This window comes from Nicotiana sylvestris, chromosome 1 (genome assembly GCF_000393655.2).
Source record: "Nicotiana sylvestris chromosome 1, ASM39365v2, whole genome shotgun sequence".
Taxonomy (NCBI): domain Eukaryota; kingdom Viridiplantae; phylum Streptophyta; class Magnoliopsida; order Solanales; family Solanaceae; genus Nicotiana; species Nicotiana sylvestris.
Genome location: NC_091057.1, coordinates 108159488 through 108168550, shown reverse-complemented (window position 1 = coordinate 108168550; position 9063 = coordinate 108159488). Strand labels below are relative to the sequence as shown.

Here is a 9063-nt window from a genome sequence, read left to right as displayed (position 1 = left end):
GATAAGCAAATTCTCTATTCTTTTAGATATTTGTATCTATGTGATTGTGTATTAATTTTTTAAATGTATGTAATAAATAAGGACATATTAAATTTTTGGTGTATTGCTTTCTAAGTGTTGTGGTGATAAAGACAGTGTTTGTTTCTCTTTAAATATTTTGTCCTATTTAGGTTTATTTTTTACTAAAAAACTTTTGTCAATTTATTAATTATTATAACTTATGATTATATGCTTATCATAAAATAAATTATATTTATCATAAAAGTTATCTTATCTAAGTATAATTGTATTTAAAATAAAATGACAAATAGAATATTTTGTATTTGAATCGATCTGGAATCTAAAATTTTGAAGAAATTACGCTCTTATAAGTGTAAACAGTTTTAAGGTTAAGTCATTTTAACATAAAAAGAGCTTATCAGCATTTTTTTGTCAAATACTACAGTATCTTATTATCAATTTCAGCACTTGTATCCAAACACGTAACTGCTTATTTATTAAATCAGTTTCAGCACTTAAAAGTACTTTTAAACACCTAATGCTTATCAGCTACTTCAAATCAGCTAATCTAAACAGACTTTTAAAAGTGCTTTTCGACACCTAATGCTTATCAGCTACTTCAAATCAGCTAATCTAAATGGACTCTAAATCCACTACAATGAATTTTGATGTAATGTTTTTTAACAAACTTAGTTTTTAATTGTTTGTTTAATGTTTCATTTTAGTTATACTTTCACATTATTCCAAAAATATTAAATTTTTTAAATTGACGGATTACATGTTTACTATGTATTACCATGAAAAATACTATATATCCTATCTAGTTCAGCATGTTAGAAAGTATTGAGGATAAAAATGACATATATACTTTAAATTAAATCCAAAAGGTTGGATGGGAAGGAAAGTGATATCATACATAACAAAGCTACATGCAAACATGTCAGGATGGCCGAGTGGTCTAAGGCGCCAGACTCAAGTTCTGGTCCTCGTGAGAGGGCGTGGGTTCAAATCCCACTTCTGACAATTTTAACGCACCTTTTCTTTTATTTTCCGTATCAATTAAGAATTCTCTCTACGTCTCTCTATCTCTCAATCCCAAATTTCAATAATATAAAGCAAATGGACAACCATTAAAAAGCTTTGAATTCAAATTTTTAGGTTTTCAAAAATCATTATTTGTTTGGATTGGGTGTTGATGCAAATAATTGGGAATATGTTTGGAGTTTATATCTCAATTTTGAGGGTTTTTGGTGAAGATTAGACTTTGTTTTGGCTGAATTTCAGATTGAAACTCGAAGAAGAAGACGACATGACATACATTATATTGCAGAAATTGTAGTAAAATTGTATTCTATTATTTATTTATTTTTCTTTTATTCATTTAACTATTGTATTAAAGTTGAACAACATTGTATAAAAATTATATTTAAGTTGTATGATATTGTAGTTATATATAATTGAGTAGAAATAATATACGAAAATTGTAGATAAGTTGTATAATATATAATTAGTTGTATAAAATTTATTTTTACTATGTATAAATCAGATACAAAATATACAAAAGACATATTTGTATAAAATTTGTATTTAAGTTGTATGTTATTGTACTTGTATTTAACTGGGTAGAAATAATGTATGAAAATTGTAGATAAGTTGTAGATAAATCGTAGATAAGTTGTATAATATATAATTAGTTATATGAAAATTATTTTTAATATGTATAAATAAGATACAAAATATACAAAATACATATTGTATAAAATTTGCATACAAATTGTATTTAAGTATAAGCATACTCTTACAACTTGTTTGGATGGTTGTTACCCATTGTATCGTTTCGTATTGTTACTTTAAATACAATGTTTGTTTTGATTGTTACTTAAATTTTATTGTATCGTATCGTTAAATACGTCGTTACATAACGACGCAATGTGCCACTTTATATAACGACCGATTTGGTGTGGTTGCATCGTTACCTTGTCTTTTTCTCTCAATCTCAACTTTTATTATTATTAAATTATTTTATTTTAGCATTTGCCCTACTTTTTTATATAGTAATTTTACCTTGTATCATAATTTTTCTTTATAATATTGCAAGTTTATTCTTCATATTGCTGGTGCGTGATATCATGAAACGATGACAAACGACACAATCTATCCAAATAATGTATTTATCAAACGATACAGTGCGATACGATACATTATGAAACGTTGCGTAACAACCCTCCAAACAAGTTGTTAACTGCGTGAGTAAATATAAGCATTTACCAAATGTAAGGATAACTTAACTGAGCAAAGTGTAAAGCCGCATCCGTTTACACAAAGAAAAAAGATTTGATTATACAATTTAATGCTCTGAAGTCTAAAGTTATTTCAACAGGACATGCACAGAACCCCCTTAGATTAAGAAGTGCAGTTTTTCTAATTGTTAGGAATAGTAATTTTTAAATTCTAAATCACATTTGACGTCATTTTATTTCTGCTCGAATACTTTAACGTCTTGACTCTTGCGCTATTTTGGAACTGAGAAACCCTTCATATTCCTCCTCAAGGGTTTGTGGTGCGTCCCAGTGGAAAAGCGTTACAAATGGCGTCAAACCTTTTAAGAATAGAGAAGAGTGAAATAGTTTAAAATAATAGAAGATCCGGAGAGAAAGGGGAGAGAGGAGGAAAAAAAGGAAAATGGTGTAACTAAATCCCTTGATTGAATGTACAAATAATGAATTTGGGGACCCTTTAAGGTGGATTGTATATATTTTATAAACAAAACTTGTTTATGCCGGGTAATTAGCTAAATATAGACATTAAAGTAATAAAGTTTCAAATTGTATATAAGAATGCAAAAATCCCTTTATTTATTACTCCATTGCTCTCCTGAAATCTCTCTAATTTCCTTGTATTGTTTCTGTTTTCTTCTTCCTTAATTGAATTAATACAACAGTTGTGAGTATTAATGTATGGGCCTATTTCTTCTAATCCTTGCTTACAACGCAAACCATAATATATTTCCCTTTGAACTAGTATTGGTTCCTCTTCTCTTTTCCTTGTAATATCCTCATTGAATTTTGATTCTCATCTCTACATATTGATCAGATCTGAGTTCCATTATCTCCTTCACCCCACACAAAAAGAATTTGACTTTGATTATTAAAAGAAATGAAGTAGAAGGTGAGTAAGGGCATTGAAGAAAGACTGTTTTGCTACCGTATGATGGTTATGTATAACAATCTCTTCACTTTGAACTTTGAAGAGTCTGAGAGACTATTTAGATTTATCATAAATAAGGAGAACGGTAGAAGTCTTTATAGAGATCTATGTGTGCATTCGATATATGTCCTACTAATGTATAATGCGCATACCAATGAGGAGTTTCTATATTTGGAGAGAGATAAAGATGAATGTCGCTCAAACTTAGGTGAAATTTTTTCATCCTTTTGCCAACCAACACTCTTTTTTTATGGCTTCTTCTTGTAATCTCTAAAATTACTTTGCCTGTTTCATTATCTAAAATACTTTTTTATGTAACGTATTGAATTTTGAGCAGGTACCAACCGAACTTGCCTAAAGCCAACATTGTTAATTTGTTCTACTGGATATGAAAGTTCTTAAAGGACTCACTTAGCTATGTTATGCATTCTCTTTTTTCTACTTCTTTCTTTTCTAATAATTTCATTTGGAATTAATAGGTGCAGCTCCCATAATCTCCTTTTTTCGAGTGGAATCATTTATGATAATGGACCTATAACCCATAATTGTTTTTCTACCATCTTAATGTTAAAAAATAAATAATATTTTTACTATCTCAAAAAGAATATTCAAATTGACAATAAATTAGAATAATTTTGAATATAATATTTATTAACATTAAATGAGTATTAAAATCAATTATAATTTTGTAAGGTTGAAATTGACCAAAGTTGGTCTTTGTCCGTTTGCTAGCATTAAATATGATAATCATTTCCTTTAAAAGTTAAAAGGAATCGTTATAATTGCTTCGGTTTTGGAATTGAATTTTTAATGAATTTTAAAGTCTCATCATTTCAGATCTTGTTATTGAATTCTTAACGTTAAATGATCTTGTTATTGAATTCTTAACGTTTCTTATTGATTTCTTAGTATTGAATTCTCAAAGAATTTTACCGTTTCTTCATTTCAGATGTACATCCTCTTGGACTATAAATAAAGCTATTTGTTAGTGTTCATGGTACTAGTGTGAAGAAAGTTAAAACTTTTCTTCCTTTTTCTATTATGCTGGGTTTTCTTCTCATAAATCTTTGTTGTTTATGCTCCTAGTTATACTTTTATGCTGGGTTTTCTTCTCATAAATCTTTGTTGTTTATGCTCCTAGTTATACTAGAAGAGCTTGTTGAATCCTAGGGGATATGCCTAATATTATTCATCTCGGTGTGGGGGAAATATCCTTAAGGATAGTGTCTTTGACACGCCTCAAGCTAAACCTTTTATTCTCCATAATCATCCAATTTTTTCCAACAATCTTAAGGATATTTTACGTTGTTATTATGGAGAATAACGTTGCTAATGTTGCTGTCGATGCTACTACTCCTGCTGCACCAACTGTTTCTGTTGCTATTTTTGGTGGAGATAATTTTAACCGCAAGCACGTTGTTGTATACAAAGGAAAAGAAATTGCTACTAGAAGCAGCCTTGGAGGAGAACAATCGTAAGAGAAAATCAAGTAACAGGTATGACGAAAGAAATGGTTATAAGCCCAAAACCAACAATCAAACCTTCAAGGAAAAAAGCAACTGCTTTGTAAGTGGAAAATCTGGCCACTATATTGCTCAATGTCGAAAAAGGGTTGGGAATGACAATCCCACTAAGGCTAAAGTAAATTTGACTGAAGCCAAAGTGGATGATCTAATTGTTGCGGTTGTTTCCTAAGTGAACCTTGTAGCTAATGTGAAAGATTGGGTGTTAGATTCTGGTGCCACTAGGCACATATGTGCTAACAAAAAAGACTTTGTGTCTTACACTCAAGTTGAGGAGGGAGAAGAAGTTGTCTATCTTGTGTCACACCTCCTTTTTGCGCGCCCGGCCCCGAAGGGTAAATGCGCGAGGGGAGTTTTTCCAATTTAAGTGACAATATTCGAAATGAGATTATTTATTTAATTCAGAGTCGCCACTTGGGAAAGGTTTGGCTTTTGGTGTCCCAAGTCACCGGTTTATCTTGAATCCCAAATCGAGGAAATTTTCGACTTTTCCAAATGAAGTCTGCGAACCAGAAATTCTAAGTAAGGAATTCTGTTGACCCGAGGGAAGGTGTTAGGCACCCTCGAATCCCGTGGTTCTAGCACGGTCGCTTAAATTGTTATAATGGCTAAATATCTGATTTAAATACATGTTGTGACTTATGTGCTTTTATTAAGTTTAAACCGCTTTTATTATTATCATTTATTTTTATAGAATTGCAACGTCGTGAAAATGCATCTCGAACCACGTCACAATCAATGCACCCGTGGTCGTCGACACATTTTGACTCCGTTGAGATTCGGATTTGGGTCACATCAATGTGCACCCGTGTTTAAGAAGGTTAAATTATTAAAGGTGCGCCTAAAGCAACTAGCGTATTGTTATTTTGGGAAGGCCGTAAAATTCGCTAAACGGCCTGTCCCGAATTCTAAGTATTTTAATATATACATTTAGAGGGCCCCGCAGCTTGTGCATTTTTGTTTGTCGAGGCTCGTCTCATTTTTATTTAAAAGGATAAACCTACAGTGACTATATTTTCCTATTAAGTTCGTCTCTAAAATAAAAGAAAATCTCTTAATTAATTACATGCTAAAAACGTAACTTATTAATTATTAGTTTACGGCTAATGCGAATGGAAAATTGCGACCGAGTTTGTACAAAGAAAAACTGCTTTCATTCTATATTCTATTATTCAATAATACTAAAACGTGAGATTGACACACCATAATATCAAAACAGATTAACTATTCTTTGATTAATTTAAACTAACATTATTCAAAACTAATCCTATAAACTGCCTAAAGGAAATCGAACTGGGTGATTCAAAACTATATCATATTTGGTTAGATTTAAAAGCCACTCGCCCCTACTTATTCAAAGCATGCTGAAAGAGTGAATTTAATTTTAACAATCGTACTAAATAGTTTCACATTCCATGAATTATATTTACATCCTGTATGCTACTAAACGAATCAAATACCACAGTTTCAAATTAACATTAACTTTAATTAAGTACAACCTTACTAATGTATTCTCTATTAGCTATAAACTAAAATTTACACAACTTAACAACATTTATGAAAAGGCAGTCAGTAAATAGCGGGTGATTATAACTCCTTCAAACTTTCTATTCATGATTTTCAATGTTACTTTCAGCTACACCAATGTGAGACTCGAGATGTGTACCTGGAAATACTGAAAATGCAAAGGAGAAGAGGAAGAAGATAGGGAAATCAGCAGCAGCAAGAAACAGAATAACAGCAGCAGCAACAAGCAAAATAATTGGAATAGAATCAATATCCCAGCTAGACCAAATCCCAGAGTAAACCAACAAACAACCAGTAGACTCAGTTGGATTTAGAAGAAATCAGTATTGGACAAACAGGTCAAGACCATTGAAATCAAGACAGCAAGAAGAATGCAATTTCTAGTTTTGTCTGTCTGTGTTATCAAACAGAGTTCTTTTCCAGTTTTCTGTTTTTCAGAACTTCAACTCTCAATCTCCAAACTAAGTTTTCTGTGTGTATTCTCTTTTTCTCTGTCTGTGTGTGTGTATCTATGTCTATCTTAAGGTCTGTATGCCTGTCTATGTGTGTATGTGTATGTATTTTGCTCTCTCCTATCGGATCTATCTCATGTCCCCCTAAAACTGATGGAAGTCTCCTCTTTTATAAACCTAAAATCAACCCTTTAACAGCCTGTTTAGACAATTAGAACACCCTCCCATATGCTACCCCTTTTCAGTTTCCACTCACTATTTAAATAAGAACACAACCCCATGATATTCCCTTGGTAGGCTTACCTTTTGAGTAATGCTTATTATTTCTGAAACTAAAGCAGAATATGGGCAGCAGAATGTATTCTGACAGCACATGCTGTCCATTACTTTGTAATGCACATGCTGCCCAAGGCTGAGAGATGAGTAAACAATGCTATCAACTAAATTAAAATCTGAAACCTAGCTAATAAATCAATCCTTTAAATGTCTTTCTGATTTGGCTAAACAAATTAATACCGAGTGGCAACAACATTAATCTGATTCAACAATGCTTCAGTAAATTACAAAACCCTGAGTCAAATTGCTACCATTCTAACATGAAACCAATTGACGACGTATATCGATTCGACTATACTAGTTAAAACACATACAATCGAAGCCAAAATCAGACATTTAACATTATCGAACACATGATTTGAATTGTACTGACTAAGCCAAATTGTACTCGAGGAATCAGTTGATCAGTCAAAATTTGAAGTTCAATTGTTCGCACAGCACATACACATATACACATTATCAGTAACAAGTAGAGGAAAGACTCAATCAAACACAGAGGTTCAGGCAAGGTGGACATGACTCAGTTGGTAAAATTCAAAAACACGAATTAAAACAAAACATGAACAGACCTTTACTCAGCACATGGAATAATAAAAAAGAAAACAAAACTCACCTTAAATCCCGAAAAATCAAAGAGCCTCAGTTTGGATTCGAACAGGCCTTTCTTAAGGCTGAACGGACTTTAATCGAAGTGTTTCTCAGATGAGAAACACTTCGATTAAGGTCCGTTAGACCTTAATCTCTTCGGCTTAAACTGATACGGAACAGGCACGAGGAAACCTAGGGTTCAAAGAATCAGATCTGGGATTCGTGTTTCCCTGGTTAGATTCGGACCAAACCAAGCATGGTTTGGTCACGAGGGGGGTCTGGGGACTGTCTGGTGTGAAGTTGAGGTCGATTGGTGTAAATCGGGTTCCGACTCGAATCTTCAAATGAAGATTCGAGAAGGTGGGAAGGGATTCGAACTAAACGGCCAACAGATCAATGTTCAGGGCGGTGAGGGGGTTCTATGGTGTTCAGGCGGAGGTCACCGGCGTTCATGCCGTCGGGTTTCTGGTGAAGGGAGATGGGGGCGGCTCTAGGGTTTGGGGTTCTTGTGAAGATGATGAAGCTGGGGTATTGGATAGGGGGCAGGGTACGGGTGGGAGCTTATATATGGAGTGGATAAACGGATCCTGGCCGTCGGATGAGACACGATGAAGGGCCAGGATCCTTCAACTAATAGGAAACAGTGTCGTTTCAAAACTAGAGGGGGTTGGGTCAGTCCGGGTGGAATGGGTCGGGTTCATCAGTGGGTTATGGGGAAGTGATCTTGGCCGTTGATCAATCTGAGATCAACGGCCCAGATCAGACTGGATTAAAACAGCGTCGTTTGGACGTTCTTAAAGTAGGCTGGTCTGGACCGGGGCAAGCACGGGTTTTGGGCTAAGTTGTTTGGGCCAATTTATTTAAAATTGGACTGGCCCAAGTCCGAGAATTCTTTCTTCTCTTTTATTATTTTTTTTCTTTTGAATTAATTTACAAAATAATACCATATAAAACCATAAACAACATTTTACATACAATTGACATTAATTATACTAACATCACTTAATGACAGAAATAAAAACGAAAGATGCACATTTTTTATTTATTTATTTTAAAAATAAACACGGACGGGATTACAGCTAACTAACGAATATGCCACACAAAATCCAAAACCTGTACAGCAGGACCATTTGTCACATTTTTTATTTCTTTTGGAGCGATTGTCGCGCGAAACAAAAATCATGTGCTCACAGCTGCCCCTCTTTGTTCGGAAACACGAAGAGTTTTTGTGCAAAGATAAAGTGAGCGGGTATGAGCGATTTTTGCCTATGGACTACTCCGTGTGAAGCATGTTTTGAAAGATCTGACCGAATCTTTGCTTCAAAGATTTCCTACATATCCTGGGCTAAACAGGAATCAGGTCAATGTAGTTCGAGAAGCTTCGGTAGCTGGGACTACCATGGGATTGCAATGCTTGCTGTTACTGCTGT

General features: G+C 33.6%; 1 non-coding gene across 1 annotated transcript; it reads left to right on the top strand.

The window, feature by feature from the left end:
- Nucleotides 1-939: 939 nt before the first annotated feature.
- On the top strand, nucleotides 940-1023 carry TRNAL-CAA (transfer RNA leucine (anticodon CAA)). Its single transcript has one exon. It is a non-coding gene; the product is annotated as a tRNA-Leu (tRNA).
- Nucleotides 1024-9063: the final 8040 nt, after the last annotated feature.